The following is a 19,385-nucleotide window of genomic DNA, read 5'->3' as shown; positions in this document are numbered from 1 at the left end:
TTGGTATAATGCCTCCAAGTCCAGTGAACTAGTCAGTGTCGTTGGAACATCGCAAGTTAATCCAGAGAAGGAAGTCACTCCAGAGGAAGTACCAATAGATAGGTGCAACCCAGTGTGTGGAAAGGGAAAGAAGAAAGTTGTGCATAGTCTAGTGGAAGACAATAGACGTAAGATGAAAGAAGATTCAATCATCTTAAAACTAGTCATAGTAGCATAGAAGAGGAGGAAGAAAAGGAAGTAGGAGGAAGAGAAGAAGGAAAAGGAAGAACAAGAGAATAGGAGATTGGAAGAATAAAGGAAATGACAAGAAGAAGAAGAAGAATAAAGGAAGAAGAAGCAACATGGAAGTAAGCCGATGAACAAGAGCAAAAATGGCTATCAGAAGAGGAGAGAGAACAATTGCAGGACAAGGAGCTCGCTCAAGAAAATGATTAGTTAATTGTGATTCAAGACATGGAGGTGGAATTGGAGCAATTAAACCAAGATGTTCACCTAATATTGAGCACTCAGTAAGCCACCATTTAGTCTCCCCCTCCTCTCGCAGCAAATAGAGATCCAAGTGAGGAAAAGGAAATTGTTCCTCTTGATGAGGGTTCGGTCATGGACACATACAATTTGACTTACAATGAGCTTCAAAAGAAGATTTTACAAGCAAGGAAGAAACATTTTTTGGACGATCTTTCATCTACTGCATTCATCAGAGGAAGGGTGATTGTGACAGACACCAGAAGGAATCCAAATGACATTGTCACAACCAACTTGGCCTTTGCAAGTGCTACAAAGTCAAACATAGAGTATTTGATGGCTGAGAAGTAAATTGGTGGCCTTGTCCATATCAATACCATGTTTCTCTTGCTAAAGAAGGAAACTCAAACCGGTTCCAAATTAGTCTACCTAGATGCCATGGAGGCTAGAGTCTGGTTCTAGTCTGATCCCATCACATAGTTTGGGGAAGGCATTGTGTACTACAAAGCTTGGCACTGTCATGTGACCGAGAAACTACAAGTCGAGATTCTTGAGATGGAGTTTCCCCAAACTCAAGCTTGACTTATTTGTCTTATTAGGTTATCTAGTTGGCTCTACCCAAGTTTGTCCCATATAGGTACGAGAGTATTGTAATATTCTTTTGTAATTAATTTGTAAGTGGAATTCCAAGTGTCAATTGTGGAATGTGAAGAGTCATTTTGTAAAGAAGTTGAAGGGGCATGAGAGAAGTCCAAGAGTCACAAAAAGGAGATGAAAAATCACCCCCCTTTTGTTATAAATATATCCCCATAACTCATATAAATGGATTTTAGGAGTCAATATTTTGGCTAGGATTTTAGCTTAGAATTAGGAGCTTGGGAGTTTGTTGAGATCCTTGGCTTCTCCATAGCATAGAGGGAGTATATTTCTTTGGAGGAGCAGGTGTAAACTTCATGTTCTAGTATTGGGACTAGTGGTTCGTAAATAGTGTTAGTTTTTGGTAGCATCGAAAGTGATCTAGCCTTGAAAATCAGTGGAGAGGCTAAAGCACATGAGTTCTAAAGAACCCAAAAACCATTTGGTGAAATTCCACCCAGATTGTATTTTATGTAAATAAATAATATTTTTAATGGGGTTCCTAAGTCTAAACTTAGGGAAATTAAAATATTAATGGGTATTAATAAAAATATGGATGAGAGTGATCTAGAAGGCGGATCAAGTCACATTTTAATCTTAGTCGTTGATTAGAAACTTAATCTTGGTCGTTGAAGACTCAACCAGAAAAGTATAAGATGGAGGCTTGGGGTTCATTTCGACACACAGATAGAAATATTGAAGAAATCAATTTTCTAAGGTGAGAAGTTCTCAAGAGGAAAATTGATTGGGGAGATCTTACAGCTGAGGGGCAGAGAGAATTCAAGAGAAGGAATTTCCAGAAAATACAGAACAGAGAAGCAGAGAGAGATTGCAAAGATGAAGTGTAGCAGCCGGGAGAGCTGATGCAGAGGCAGTGCAGTAGCCGGGAGAGTTGATGTAGAAAATTTTCTTGTCACATAGATTACAGATGTTCCAGAACAACCGAACCTGCAGGGAACTGCTGGGAACTGTCGGAACTACCGGGAGAGCTTACACAGAGGAAACAGAGTGACCGAGAGAGATGATGTAAAAAAGTTTTATGTCACACAAAACCCAAAACTGTTGGAACAGTTGAAACTACCGGGAAATGCTGGAACAACTGAGAGAGCTGACATAAAGGGCAGAGAAGGTGACGTAAGGCTGACGTAGAGCCAACACAAAAATAGTTGGGGTTAGCCAATCTTGTGCTAGATCAGCCAGAATTTTTCCTGGTGAAGTGAGGTAAAAATCACTCAGATTTTCTGCGAGTATTTTCTATGTAAAGGATTGTTAGATGACCATCCTATATTTGTATTCAAATATTTCTCCTACATAATAATAAACCCTCAGAACTGTTGCACCGATTTTCTCGCATTGGGTTTTTTGGGGACTAATGTGTCAAAAAATAAGTGTGTCCTATGTATCTTGTTCTTTGCTCTGTTTTCTGTTTCATGAGATCAAGTATTTAATTAGTGTAGGTTGCAGAAGTAATTTGCTTCAATATTAAGAAGAATAACTTGATGAATGTAATTTAAAAATCAAATAGGCAAAGTAGATTTAAATTTGCTGCAGTAGGGGTTCCTTCGAGTCTAGGAATTTTCACATGGTATCAGAGCATTGATTTTGAAATAGGAAGAGAAGATCCAGTGCCGAGTAGTGAGGCCGAAAGATGCATTTGACAACAATTTGAATCCCCTTGAAGGGATTGCATAGTCCTTGCAGGGAAATAGATCCAAGGAAATCTCTCTCTGAGTGAGATGACAGAGAGGTATGATTTCCAGTTCATGAGTTTGCAGAGGCATTGGGAGTGACGCAGAGCCTCAGCGCAGTTTTTGAAGGGTTTAGTTTCTATCGGGGCAGAAATTCGTTGGAAAAGAATGAAGGCACATAGAAGGGGAATTTTCTCCTCAGATAACCTTCTGCTAGAAAGTTCAAATTTCTCACTTGCTGGGCAGCTGAGCAGTGCTAAGAAGTGACTAGAGGAGTTAGTTCGAAAGTTGGGTGAGACAGAATCACATGGGCTTAGAGATCAGGACAGGTTGGAAGGAGCTTCCAACTATTTCATATGGAAGACTAGAATCTTAGTTGTTCTGGAGGAATATGTTCTCGAGGCCTATGTCAATATTGTTGTAGTTGTTCCTGGTGACAACGCTCAAAATAATAAGTACAAAGCCGAGCAGGGGAAGGAAAAGAGGCTCATTCTCGATGGAGCTCGAGATCATGTGGACTCACACTTGCACGACAAGGATACAACCTGGGAGATGAGGGAAGCCTTGTCTTCTTTGTATGAAGGCTCTTTCGAACAACGGAAGATGTATTTGGAGCAGAAGTTGCAATAGACTTTGATGAAAAAAGGATAAGGGGTGAACCTCTATCTTCAACGTCTTCAGGACACTAGAGAGCAACTTGTTGCAGTGGGGTCCACTCAGCCAATCACAATGGTGAGGATAGCCCTGAATGTAGTCTTGGATGAATGACAAGTTTTCGTCCAAAGCATATTGGGAAGAGAAAAATTACCTTCATGGGATGAGTTGTGGGTGACTCTTCAATAGGAGGAGTTAAGGAGGGACCTAGTGAAGGTCAACCTCAGTGGCATTAGTGGGAGTGGCACAAAGACGAAGGGGGAGGAGGAGAACGCAACTCTAGCATCGAAGGGACAATAGAAGCCAAAGAAAAAGAAGGACATTTCAAAGGTGAAATGTTTAAGTTGTGGTGAGATGGGCCACTATGCATCCCAGTTTCCTTTGAAGAAAGAGGACAAGGATGAGAAACATGATCATAAGGTTTCTTCAACAAAGATCGACGATGATGATTTTTTGATGAGTGCCCACGCATCTCTAGGAGGGAGATGGGGTGATATTGAGTTGTAGTCAGGAGGACTACATGTGGGCAGGATCCTTGAGGAGTCCACCTCTTAGATCAATTCCTTGCTACGGGAGCCCAAGATTCATGAGTAGCGAGATGGACTTAGTCTCAGATGATACAGTGGAGTGTTTGGAGGATAGATGTAATGGCTTGGGACGAGAGAATGATCAACGCAAAGCAAGGTTGGCAACAGTGCAAAAGTCAACAACATCACAAAAGATTCAGAGGGTCAGTAGTAGTCAGATTCCAAAATTCATTTTATTATGTTGAACACAGTTAAGTTTAGCTAATTTTGGATGTTTTTCAGTTGCTTCTCTCAGCAACTGAATTGCAGTACAAATGTAGTGTTAGCAGTGACAGTGCTAGCAACATAGAAGATGCAACATTTGAGAAGGAGTTGTAGTACAAATGTAGCAGTGGAAGTGTCATGGGAAGCAGTACAATCGCAGTAGCAGCACTGTGTTGATGGTAGAAACAGTACAGAAAGGAGGTTCTTAAGAAACATAGTAGCATCCAGGTGGACATTGTGGCTAAAGCACTTTCCTCGCTAAGAGGAAGTGTTAGTTTTTGGTAGCATCAGACGGGCTCTAGCCTTGAAAATTGGTGGAAAGGCTAAGGCACATGATTTCTAAAGAACCCAAAAATCGTTTGGTGAAATTCCACACGAATTATATTTTATTAAAATAATTAATATTTTTAACGGGGTTCCTAAGCCTAAACTTAGAGAAACTAAAATATAATGGGTATTAATCAAAATATGGGTGATAATGATCTAGAAGGCAGATCAAGTCATATTTTAATCTTAGCCGTTGATTAGAGACTTAGTCTTGGTCGTTGAAGACTCAACAGGAAAAGTATAAAATGGAGGTTTGGGGTTCAATTGGAAACACACACACACCGATTGAGGAAATTGATTTTCTGAGGTGAGAAGTTATCAGGAGGAAAATCGAATGGGGAGATCTTGGAGCCAATGGGCAGAGAGAATTTGGGAGAAGGAGTTTCCGAAAAGTATAAAACAAAGAGGCGGAGAGAGCTTCAAGAGAGGCAGTGCAGCGGTCGGGAGAGCTGATACGGAGGCACCACAATAGCCAGGAGAACTGACGCAAAAAAGATGTCTGCCACACAAAATCGAGAACTATGGGAACAATTGAAATTGTCGGCAACTGCCGGGACTGCCAAGAACTGTCGGAATAGATGGGAGAGTTGACGCGGAGGGAAGAGAAGGTGACACAGGGCTAATGCAAAGACAACATAGAAATATCCAGGGTTAGCAAGTCTTGTGTCGGATCAACCAAAATTCTTCCGGGTGAAGTGAGGTAAAACTCACTCATATTTTCCACTAGTTTTTTCTTTGTAAAGGATTTCTAGATGAGCATCCTAGAATTGTATTCAGATATTTATTCTGCATAACAATAAAACCTCATAACTACTACACCGATTTTCCCGCATTGGGTTTTTATGTGGATTATCGTGTTGAAAAATAAGTGTATCCTATGTATCTTATTCTTTGCTCTGTTTTCTGTTTCGTGAGATCAAATATTTAATTAGTGTAGGATGCAGAAGTAATTTGCTTCAGTATTCAGAAGAATAACTTGATGAATGTAATTCAAAAATAAAGTAAGTGAATTAGATTCAGATTTGTTGCAGTAGGGGTTCCTTTGAGTCTAGGAATTTTTGCAAATGGTATATGTATGTTTGAAATTTTCACTTTAATAAAAGCTTAGAGTTGACACATTTTCATGCATATACTGTGAATATAGTAGGACTATTCTTGTTATGTTCTCAATACATGTTATTTTACTTACACTAATGTTTATGAAATATTTTGTTTGCATTAGTATGAATCTTGTTGAATGCATGTTGTTGTTTATTTCCGTCATGGTTAACTTGTGAACTATTTTGCAAGCTAAATCGTGATGTCATTTATGTTCGTGTTCCTTTCAAGCTACGTACTATTATAGGCTTCTAAGGGGCTCACTTATTTTCCTTTCATGTGTTAGAACCTTCATACATCACACTTGACCCTCTGCAAAGTCACACACTTGTTCACCAAAGTCACGAATACACCACTCTATGCATTATTACAGCCAAGGTGCATCATTAAAACCCACTTCTTTGGCAATTGGGATGTATTCCAGATGGGGCTACTACTCCAAACGATGAGAGGTATAATTGGGACTTCATATTAGGGAGACCCTTTAAATGTTGGCGGGTCTAGAACTGTCAACATTAGGTGGCAATTTTGCCTGAACAATTAATTCCGGCTTGAATCCCCTGGGTATTTTTTTTTCAAGAAATATGAACATAGGAGTGTTTGAATCATTTTTTGGATGGTGGAAATGGATTCAGCACCATCCATAACCCTTAAGACACCCAAAATCCTAAAACTTGGCAGCTGATTTGGATTTCAAAATCATGATGGAATTTCCATTGTTTTCCAGGAGAAAACATCCTCCTTAAACTACTCTTAAAAAATAATGATAGTTAACCATGTTTCACCATGGTAGACTATGGTTGATCATGATTATCATAATTGATTGGGGTTTCCAGAGTTCCCTTGTGAATTCTCTAACAATAATTGAACATGTTTGATTACTATGATCCATGTTTGACAACCTTTTACGATGGTTGATTATGGTCAACCATTTTGACTTTGGTTTACCATAATTAACCATGTTTTATTTTGGTTAGTTATATTTGACCATGCTTAATCAAGATTGACTATTATTAAATGAAATATCCATAAAATAAAGTATGAGATAAAATATTATAATACTAAAACATAATGTAGACTAAATTAAAAAGTAATAAAAATAATAAATCAATTCAATTATTTAATTTATTATATTCTAAATTTATTTTTGTTAATAAAAATAAGAAAAATAAAAACAATAAACCACTCTTAAATGTAAATGCAAGAATCACCACTGATAAATATCTTATTCAAATCCTTCAAATCCTTACCTCACAAAACATATATAATTTTGGAACAAGATTCACTCTATTTATTCATTCTGTTAATAAACCAGACTTAACCAAACTAAAGTGAAATCCGCTCAAATAAAAAAAATTCAACTCACTTAAGATATAAAAAAATGATTTACCATTGATCTCATAAACAAAACTAGAGCTTACTTATAGAATAGGTTGAGTTCCTTAACCAATAACAAATCTCATGCTTGTGATTATAAAATTTCATATAAAATGTAACATTATAATCTATGGACAAACAGAGAGCCACGGGCTTTTTTGGGTTGAATCTTATTTGTAGATATGATGTTTCACAAAGTCCTCCGAAAATAAAGTTTTCCTGATAATAAGTTAAAAAAAGATGAAACAAGATAAATTCTTTACATACTATTTAGTCTCAAAAAGATTAAAAAAAGGTTCAAGATAGATTCTTTACACACTATTTAGTCTCAGCGACAACGTTAAAAGTCTATGTCAAATTAATAACTTTTTATTAATACTTTATTATGAGAAATTAATATCTTATACCCATCACCAAATAAATTATAATTTTAAAATTGTGAAAATATAAACTACAATTGCATGAACGTTATACAATGAGATTTTGAATAAGACATGAAATGCAGTCTTGATTCAGCTTCGGCCGTTCAATTTGTAGAGGGGTGAGGCTGGGTGGTAGGTCCACACAATGGGCAAGTCAAATCCACTTATTTTATTCAGCAATGGCCATATTCCAGGCGTCTCACACCTGACACCTGACTAACTTGTGGTGTCGTAATTGAGGAAGTCGTCCACCAAGATCAAGATCAAGATCTTGATGTTGGTAATGTTACCTCCAGTTTTGGGTTTTGCCCCGTTGATCGTTTTTTAATATACGATTTTTTTTGGTTCTGGTTCTTATTGTTTTTATCGGGGTTGTCCCAGAAAATATTTATTGAATTTATTCAAAAAAAAAAAAAAAACAAAGAACCAGGTTGTGTTATAAAAAAGTCTATAAAGTAGTTAAAATAATAATTTGTAATTATTTGAATTTTAGTTAAAAATTTATTGAATATTATATTTATAAGAGTGTTTAATTTATAATATTTATTAAATTTATTCAAACAAAGAACGAGATTGTGTTACAAAGAAAATTAAAATTATATATAATATCTGTAATTATATGAAGTTTAGTTGAAGTTTTATTTAATATTATATTTCCTAGGTTAACAGGAGTGTTTAATTTAGAATATTTATTGAATTTATTCCAACAAAGAATGAAATTGTGTTATAAACATGTGTCTAAAGTTCAAATAATAATGTTTGTAATTATTTGAATTTTAGTTAAAATTTTATTGAATATTATATAACATGAATGTTTAATTTAGAATATTTATTGAATTTATTAAAAGAAAAATGAGGTTGTGTTATAAAAAATGTTTAAAGTTAAATAATAATATTTGTAATTATTTGAATTTTAGTTAAGATTTTATTGAATAGTCTGTTGATAGGAGTGTTTAATTTAAAATATTTATTGAATTTATTCAACAAAGAATGAGATTGTGTTATAAAAAGCATTTAAAGTTAAAATAATAGTATTTGTAATTATTTGAATTTTAGTTAAAATTTTATTGAATATTATATGATAGGAGTGTTTAATTTAGAATATTTATTGAATTTATTCAAACAAAGAACGGGTTGTGTTATAAAAAAGTCCAAAGTTAAAATAATAATATTTGTAATTATTTCAATTTTAGTTGAAATTTTATTGAATATTATATGATAGGAGTGTTTAATTTAGAATATTTATTGAATTTATTCAAACAAAGAACGAGGTTGTGTTATAAAAAAGCCTCTAAAGTTAAAATAATAAAATTTGTAATCATTTGAATTTTAGTTAAAATTTTATTGTATGTTGATAGGAGTGTTTAATTTAGAATAGGAATTTCAAAATCACTATAAAGCACTATTTAATAGGAGTGTTTTAAGTTGAATATGTTTGTGCTCCTTTTATAAAGCACTAGGAAGGGTTCACATTTTTTGGATAATTCTCGCCCTCCAACAGATGGACATGTAGATGTTGTTTGTCATGTTACTTGTGACCTTCCTAGTGTGGCTTTCTCTATTTGTGAAGGCATTTTTCATGGTGCCCCATTTTCTACCAATTTTATTGGCAAAGATTTTGATTTTTTTGGTAGGAACTCATTCTTGGACTTACAACCATTAACCATTCCTAATTTTATGAGGTTTCCTGTCGAGATATCTATAAGTCTAAGTTTTTCAATGAATGTTATTATTAGGAGGAATCAAAATGGTCGTGGAAGGCTGAAGCATGGAACTTTATCGAAGATATAGATCTCCATGATGTTTATATTATGGAAATTGTTGATTATCGGGCTTTTAGAGCGGATATTCCCGATACACTGGGTTCCTTATTAACATTATCTCTCTAAATCTGCGGGGTTTGGGGGATTCCTCTAAAAGAAATTCCCTAAAAAACCTTATTAGGTCAATGAGCCCGATGATTATCCTGATACCGGAAACTATGTTTTTGGGTCACGTCGAAGGCATATTTTTTATTTATATGCCCTAGATGGTTGATACTATGTTTTGGGGTCAAGTCCAAGACATATTTTTGATGTATATGCCCTAGATGGTTGATTGTTTCAACTGACTCTATTGGGCTATTGGGTGGTATGGTGGCTATGTGGGATCCTTCTTTGGTTAATGTATTTGCTTACAAACTCTTTGCAGGTATCTTATTATCAAGGTTTGTGTGTGGATCAACTCAGTGTATTCACATTCTCAACTTGTATACTCCATACTATGGCTAAAGGGAATTCTAGCTGCGAATGGATGCATGTGGTATCATGAAGATGGAACCATTGATCATGGTCAGGGATATGAACCCTACAGTTTCGAGGGAATAATGTTGGGGATCTCATTGCAAATTGGACCCCATGAACACGTTTTTTCATAACTATTTGCAGAAAAAAATTTGGTGGATATATGCCCACTTCCCATCTCACCTATGTGGAAGAATGGTAGGGTGAACCCAAATAACATTGCTAAGAGATTGGATCATTTCCTCATCCACGAGAATTTGATTGAGTAGTTGGGGATTATGAGATCTTGGGTCTCTCCAATGATTATATCAGACCACGCCCCAACTATTCTTTAGTGGCAAGGGGAAAAGGTTTGGAAAGGGCTACCATTCAAATTCAACCACACATGGTTGGAGGATCTGTATCTTTGTAAACTTATACAAAATACTTGGTTTAAATATCTAGTGTCTCCTAATCAGCCCGGGATGGAGATGGAGTGCTCAAAACTGAGGGAATTAAATAGGTAGTCCAAAAATGGGTTGGCCAGAAAAAGACAATGCACAAAGAAGAACTACATGGGATCGATGCGAAGATGGGTCGCCTAAATAACCCAACATCCCAAGCCTTTTTATCTTCAACACAACAATAGAGACTTTTGGTGTTGGAATCTCATAAAAGGCACATATTGCATATATAGGAGCATGAATGGTGACTGAAAAGTCACGCGATATGGATTGCAAGTGGGGATAAAAATAATATATTTTTTCAAAAATACACATCTTTCATAAGGAAAACTAACACCATTTGGGAGATTGAATATGGATTGGGTGTAAAAGCTTCAAAGATACGGGATATTGACATGATGGAAATCAAATACATTGGGGATTTCTTTAAGGCTAGGGATGGTGTCGATTTTGATAATCAACTAACATATTCTAGTTCCTGTCCTCGGATGTTCTCTGAGGAGGATGACCAGGCTGTTGGGTGGTTTATTTCATTAGAGGATGTCTTCTCAGTTCTCAAATCCTTTTATAGGGACAAATGTCTCGGTCCGAAGGGTGGACCATTGAGATATTTACACATTTCCACGAGATCATGGGAGCTAACTTGTTAAACATGGTGGAGGAATCTCGGCATATCTAGAAAGTTTCAGGTACACTTAACGTGACTTTCATTGCGTTGATTCCTAAATCTTCCAATCCTAAGACTTTCCGTGATTACAGGCCCATATCACTATGTAACATTGTTTACAAATTGATATCAAATATCTTTGCAAATCGCATGAAGGTGCACCTCTCATCTCATATATCCGCTAGACAATTTGGTTTCTTAAAGAATCGACAAATTCAAGATGTGGTGGCCATCACTCAGGAAGCATTACACTCTGTGAAAACTCGTAGGAAAGACGCCATCATATTAAAGTTGGATCTTCATCGTGCATATGATTGCATGGACTAGATGTTCCTCAGGTTTATTATGCACAAGATATGACTCTCTATGGGGATCGATGAATGTATAATTCCATGTGTATCTTCGATTAACTTTGTAGTATTAATAAATGGCGGTCTATCTGGTTTATTTTATACTTGTAGGGGCCTTAGATAGGGATGTATGCTATCCCCATTGTTGTTTTTATTGGTCATAGATGGTCTTAGTAGGCGGATCATGGAGGAAAAATCTTAGGGAGAATTTATAGGGCTACAACTCACTAGACATGTATCTATCACACACCTTATGTTTGTTGACGATGTTCTACTTTTTGGATAGGTTTCTGTAAATCAATGGTTACTTCTTCAACACATCATTTTGACTTTTGAAGACGCCTCTAGATTATACATGAACAAAACAAAGTCCATGCTTATATATGCTTCATCCAAGCTAGACCATATCTTAGAGATTGTAGACATCTTCAGAGTTTCTTCTTCTCCAATGGAGGTTGGGTTCTCATATTTGGGATTCAGTATGAAACTAAATAGATATCTCTTAACGGACTGGTAGTGGATCATTGATAAATTTGTGTGTAGATTATCCAATTGGTCTCATAGATGGTTGTCCCTCGGCGATAGATTAATCCTAGCCCAGTTGGTCTTGCAGAATATATTGGTGTATTGGATGCACTTATATAGGCTCTCTAGAGAGATCATCAAGAGAATAAATGTAATCATTTTCCAACTTCATATGGCCTAGCGCAAAGGACAATCCATCTAGTTAGCAATGGATGTTATTATAAAGAGGAAGGAGTTTGGTGGTTAGGGATTAAAAAAATAGAACATTTCGGTTGGGCACTACTTTCAAAGAGCTTATGGTGCGCCATTTCCAGAACATGCATCTGGCATGAGATAATCAAGGGTAAATATTTAAAGAACATGGAATCACAGGAATGGATTAGGTAGGGGGTGTTCTGCTCTAAATATGGATCACACATTTGGAGGGGCTTTATGATGATCAAGTGATGGATTCTAGGAAATATCCATTGGTATATTGGTTCGGGAATATTGAAAAATATTGGCATTGATCCCATATATGGTTTCATGGGCGAACATACTCTACCTGATGAGATCATTAAGCCACTTCATGATAGAGGTATTGTCCACATTTTCTAGATAGAAAAGGGGTGGGATCCACTACTGCTATACCCCACTTGGAAGGATGCGGAGGACTTGGGTATAATCAACAGGTTCTCTGACATATGGAACAAGTATATCTAACAATTGTCCATGGTGGGTATTTCGTTGAGCCATAACTTAGATCATATTTGTTGGAATGGTGGTTTATCTCTTAAACATATTTCAGTCAGAGGTATATATGATTTCATTTCTCCCTCACTTAACGGGATGGAAGAAAAAATTGATTTCGTAGGGTATGTATTTGGCATATGCCAAACAAGATTAAAGTATTTGGCTAGCTTGTATGAAGGAATCAAGTCTTAACTTGGGACAATCTTTGGAGATATGGGTTCCAGGGCCCTGGTACATGAAATTTATGCCATGGATCTATTGAGAAAATTATGTATTTATTCATTCTATGTCATTCTTCTATTGCTACATGAATAAGAGTGTTACAAAATCTCTAATTAATGCAAGTGAGTGCTGCTCGTCTATGGAGGAATGCTTCAGATCTCAGTACAATCTAGGAGGGGCGGACAGATCCCTTCCGTTCAACATATGTTGGGGTATTTGGTGGGGTGGAAATGCCTCTATATTTGAATACAACCCTTTCGACATTGTTCATATAGGTTCCAACATATGTTCCTTATCTTGGAATATCACCAAATGCTTGGACAAAATATTCCACAGAAGGTACATGGCATGGATCCATCGGTTGCCCTCCTGATTGGACAATTTGACGGGGCTACACAAAACTCAATTTGCGGATGTGGTGCTCGTATAGCTATTAATTGGATTATATCTTCCACTCTTGTTGGAATGGAGGTGTTGGGACAAATAATAGGGTGGTGATTATTGCACTGTGGGGTATTTTATACTGTAGAAGATAATTAAACCTTGACAAGGTTCATATATACAGAGACTCGAAGGTGACTATTTAATGGATGAATAAGGGTACAAATTTCACCTCTCCCCACCTCAAAAACTGGATGTGAAATATTCATGAGATTAAATAGTTATTCCAACAGGCCACATGCACACATATTCATAGGGTGTTTAATAGTGAGGTCGATGCTTTGTTAAAGAAAGGGTTTGCTATGATACCTGGGGTGATTTAATAGTCGTCTTTTCTGCAAGTACGAAGACAATGTTTTGGCTACATTCCATTTAGTTGAGGTCACTGTTTGTTTTTGGTACAATACTTAACAATTGCATACATGCGATAAACCCAATTTTTACAGTTATCGATGATGGTTTCATTAGGGGAATTTTGAGGTATAAAATGGGTCTGCTAAGAAAAATGTACAACCAAAATAAAATTTATAAGAACCAATATGATTCAAGATGATGATGTCAACCATGGGGGATGATTCACCATTTTTGGAGTAAAAAAGTAAAAATATTAAAAAGTAACAAAATAATAAAATTACTTTTTCAACTCGTATTTTCAACTTATCTCTCTAAGGTTTACTCAAATTTTGAGCATGAGTACTCATTGGATGTAAAATTTTATTCTTCATCCAAGGTGTACCCATGTTTCATACTTTGATAGACCCTGCGATGGGAAAAATAAGAAATACATGAAAAAATGTGATTGCAATAATGTTTTTCATGTATTTCTCATTTTTTGTGTAGTAGGGTCCATCAAACGTATGCAATATGGGTAATCCTTAGATGAGGAATCAAATTCGACATCCAATGAGCATTGTCGCTCAAAATTTGAGTAAACCCATTGGGAGATAAGTTGAAAAAAATAGTTTTTTCGTTTTTCCCTCTAAAATTTGATATGTAATCTAATCTTATTTTATTATTTCCACTATTATTTTATGTGTGACGATGTATTATCTTTTTGTATTGTAACGATAGGATATATAATTTTCTCAGATGAATGTTTTTTTACGGATGTACCACTATATTTTGGTCATCAGACTCATCAGAGTTTGTATGTAAACATGGCTTTTCTTTTATGAATACATGTTTGATTTTTCTTTCCTATAAAAATCTCTATCTTAGAATTGGATCTTTGAAATTTTAATTTAATCATTAATAATTAATAGGTGGACGATATGGATTTATCCTTAAGAAATATTTGTAAAATATTTTTAATAGTTGTTAGAAAGAATGTTGAGATTTATCTTAAAGGTAGTTATGCCATTTGTACTTATGTGTGTGTGTGTGCAGTCTAACTAATAGATGGAATAATTTCTTTGGATGGAATACGAAAATAAAATTTTGAGCAAGATTATGATTTATTATTATTTAAAACTCACTTTTTAATGCATAAATTGATTCAACATTAAAGAGGGATGAAAAAATGGCCTCTACAACCTCACAAGAAAAATTACTTTCTATCTGACGGGGCAACATGTTGGCCTCCTCGCTGGACAAGCACTTACTCCACCATGGTTACACTACCCACACCATTGTGCGCAAGCCAATGAATGAAGTGGAGATGTGGCATCTCCTAGACATTCCAAGCGCTACAGAGAGGCTCAAAATATTCCAAGCAGATCTACTAGAAGAAGGTGTCAGGGGTGAGGGTTTGTTCCTAGATATGAGATTTTTTTGGGTGCTTGGTGGTTTCTTTATGGGTCAGTTTACCCTTTCCCTTTCCCTTAGTTGTTTTGGGTGGTATTTTTAGGGTATAATTCCCTTTCATAGGTCTTCTTAGTTTGCATGTACAATTCAATGAGATTATGGTTCTCTTTGTCTCCCTAGCCTACTTCAACGCCCCCAAAACAAAGAAAATATGAATTAAATCCCTTTCCTTCTCCTTCGCAAGAGTTGTTGGGAAGCTTCAAGAATTTTAACCACGCAGAAGGATTTTTCATTTTTCTAAAGACCCTTAGTGGGAACTCAATCCAAATTTGGGTCTCTAAATCTAATTATGTGGTGGGCTTGAAGAAGATTTTAGAGAATTAGTTGGTGACTCCTGTAGCCATACAACGTCTTTTTTGTAAAGGAAAACAAATGTAGGACTTGTCATAGTTGCATGCCTATACAATTTTTAGGAACTCCACCATCATATTGCTATTGAGGTTCCACGGGGCTGCAATGTGCTCCAGTAACCCAACTGCTCCGGTTTCAGACAAGGATGTGGCTCAGGGTGTTGAAATATGTAACTAGGTTTGGTCTTCATAATTACATATGTAATCATGATCTTATGTATTTAATGGAAAGAGAAAAAATAAATTTATTATTTGTGCTATTGAGGCATGGGTTTCATGCTCAAGGGAAATTTATTTTTAGGTCAAGAACCCATTGAGTGCGTTTAGGTTTGTCATAAAGTCAATTGAGTCATTGTCATGTATTGAAGACCCATTTGGGCATGTCAGATATTGTAAATGAAAATTTATTGAGTCAAAAGACCCTCCAAGACCTCATCATTACACAAATATCAAGCCGACCTACATGAAGGGACAACTTGACCTCAAGATAGCAATTTGTACCCCTCACAAGCCTATAAATAAGAAGTAATTCAATCTTATTTGGACACTCACTCAAGAAAGTTTGATCTCCACAAGATAGAAGCTAGAAAAGGACAAAGAAGGAGAAGAAGAACAAGTTCGAAGTTTTGGGCCTCTCTCTCTCTCTTTTGTTAGCGTTTCTACAATTACTGTGCAAAACAAAATTATGAAGTTACATCGAAGCTATTAGGATACATCAAATTTGTGAAGCTACATCAAAGTTAGGAAGCTACATCGAAGTTGTGAAGCTGCAATGTCGAAGCTATGAAGCTACATCAAAGTTGTGAAGCTGCATCAAAGCTGCAAGGTTGAAGTTGTGAAGCTGCATCGAAGTTGTGTAGCCACTAGGTTGAAGCTGTTGAAGCAACATCAAGGTTGAAGTTATAAAAATTGTTATTGGGGTCGAAGTTGTTGGATACATTGCTGGAAGGTCGAAGTTTGTTGCTAGAAGTCATTCAAGAAGGAAAAAGTTGACTTGTTCTTGGAGGGTATTGGTCAAGGGTTATAGATATTGGAATTCGTCAATTGAAGTTCTATAAGAATAGAATAATTATGATGGGTTTTCCTCTCAGTTGGAGAGGTTTTGGCCTTGGCTGATTGCCTGCATCTTCTATCATATTGTCTCACTTTTCTTTATGATTTGGTATTTATTTGATGATAAATAACACTAATAATAATAAAGGAAAGAAGAATTTAATCAAGTAAAGTAAAAATACATCACATGAAGTTATCAAAGTAAGAGAAATCACCTAATCTAGTTGCCCTACATTTCTCAACATGGTATCAGAGCTAAGGTGACTTCATCAAGGAAGGGAAGCACAAAGAAGGATACTCAAGGGCTGAAGTATGAAGAAATCATCTTGGAAACATCAAGAGAATCAATCATTAAGAAGAGTTCAATCAAGGAATAAAAATGAATATAATAACCAACAAAGGAAGAATAAAGAACAACAAAGCATTTTATGATCTAGTTTGGGCTAATTCTCCTCCACTCATGTGAAGGTTAGGGCATAATTTACAACAATGAAAGCTGAAAATTCCAGTCACTCAAAGGAGCTAAATTTTGGGTCAAAGAAGGACTATTTAGCAAGTCGAATTATCAAGAGGAGTCATCAAGGTCAAGCGAAGTCAAAAGGAGGAAAATCTATCCATATTCTAGACACACGTGTCACCTAGTGTTTCTGTAGAAAAGGTCAAAATGGAAAACTTCCTACAACAAGCCAAAATTCTTAGGAAGGGCCAAAAATTTGAGGTTGTGAAACAAGCTTGACTAGCATTGACTTGATGGAAGAAAAACAGGAAAAATCATTGTCATCATCAAGGAATCAATGTGATATCTTTTTTAAGCCAATGATCACTTTTGAAGAAAGACATCTTCACTAAGAAGACATATTCTATTATCTACATCATTGTAAAAATCAGGAAGGCATCAAGTTGAAGATTTCATGATCTAGGAGTACCTTCACTTGACTAGTAAGTATTTTTATACCTATATTTGAATATGTCAAAATGACTTCATATTGCAAGGAAAGAAAAAAAATGGTTGGGTCATCAAATTTTCTTGCATGGAAAAAGAGGATAGATTTGATCCTCATAGAAAATGAAGTCGTTGGTCATGTTAATGGTTTAATTGTTGAACTGCCAAAATAAGAAGCTCGAATGGACTCATAATCTATGAGGGTTTCATAAATCAGAGACGAACTCCAAGAGTTGGGAGAAACATTGTCTAACAAGGAAATGACTACCATAACACTCAATGAACTACGAGAGGAATGGGGCAGCTTCACATAAAGCATATATGGGAAGAAGGAAGCTACTCCATTCAACGAACTATGGTCATTGTGAAAAATCAAAGGAACCAGGCTGGAGGCAAAAATCGATGTAGGATTAAGCGAGCAAGTATAAGATTTTTCTACCATGGCCAAAAGAAAAAGGGAAGTTTGGGAAGCCTGGTCCTCAAAAATAGCTATGTGTGTGTGTATATCTAATTTATATCTATATTACATCAAATTTATATATATATATATATATATATATATATATATATTTATATTCAATCAGTATTATTAATTTTAATCTTTTGTTATTTAAAATATATATATGAATTGAATATTATCAGATATAGCCTTTAGTTGGTTAACTAATAAAAAAAAAACATTTATATATTTATATATATTTTATTAATTTAAATATTACCAATCTGTCCCCTCTCCCTCCCATAGTAAAACATAGCTGTTTTCTTCTAGCAGTTAGGTTAACCTGTCTTCCTATTTAACCCTCTTTCTAGATTTGTTTGTTCATCGTGTCCTAAATATGAACCAAACTTGCTGGTTGGAAACACGTCAAACCAAATCTTCAATGTGACTTCTTCCGGAAAAACTCTTTATACATTAAGAAGAACATGTCGAAGGTTCAATGCTATGGTTATCATGAATATGGGCACTACAAGAGAGATTGTCCAAAGCTCAAGAAGGAAAACAACAAAAGAGGAAGGGAAGAAGTGCATGTCACTGAAGAAGTGGAAGAAGCTGAAAAGAAGAAATCCAAGAAGGAGGAGGTAAAATGTCTCTACTATGATTGATATAGTCTTCCTCACCTAGTTCTTTTCAAGGTTTTGTTTCAGGTTCTCTGTTGTAAAGTATGATTATCATGAGAAACATGATAGGATGCATCATGTTAGGAGATGGCATTATAGAAGCATACGATTGAAAGCAAGAGCTCGTGACATCATCATAAATAAGCATGAAAGGTAGCTTAAATAAAATTCTATGGATGTCACCTATAGAAGGATGTAGCTATTTGTAACCTCATTAGAAGCATAAGTAGTACTTATGGGAAATAGAAATCATCTAGTATAGAGCTCATCATACATTATTCAAAAGGAGCATTTGCAAGATGAGGATGATTAAGATCCTCCATTAGAATATTCATTGAAAGGTTCACATACTGGAAGAGGAAAGTATCTTGTTGGGAATTCCAACTTGTATGGGATTCATGGGATGATAGTATGATGTCAAAAGAAGTGAACCAAGTCAAGGGATTGAAGTTAGTTCAATCAAAGAAGTTATTGAAGGAAGTCTTGATGACCAAAAGGAGGAGATGAGGTATGTATGCTTGTACTTGATAAAATAGAGTCATGTCATATGGTTGTAGATATCATGAATGAGTTCTCTCCCTCAAGAGCATGATCAAAAGAAAGGATCTTATCCTGTCAAATGATGCATGAAGGCATGGTTCACACGTTGACTAGATGAAATCAACATAATATGTCCTCATATGAAATATGAGGCGATTGACAAAGTTGAAGGAACTATAATTAGAAGTTCCCGGGAGGAAATGTGTGAATAAAGAAAGGAAGAGATCATGATAATTGCAACAAAAGGAAATAAACATCCAAGGACTAAAATATTTGACTCAGATATCTCCATGGGAAATATATGAAGATCCTTATAAAGTATGAAAAAGAAAGAGACCATTGATTTTATATGTATTTTTGGAGATGTGTCAATATGTATGCAGGATGTTGATGTGACAACAAGAAGATGTCATGATGAAAATACCATCACAAAGGTAAGTTTGATTTAATGTTCATT

This window comes from Pinus tabuliformis, chromosome 3_1, assembly GCF_031772625.1.
Source record: "Pinus tabuliformis cultivar Carrire ecotype Pingquan chromosome 3_1, CPIR1, whole genome shotgun sequence".
In the NCBI taxonomy this organism is placed as follows: Eukaryota; Viridiplantae; Streptophyta; class Pinopsida; order Pinales; family Pinaceae; genus Pinus; species Pinus tabuliformis.
The sequence above is the reverse complement of the archived record's forward strand: the minus strand, read 5'-3'. Positions refer to the sequence as shown.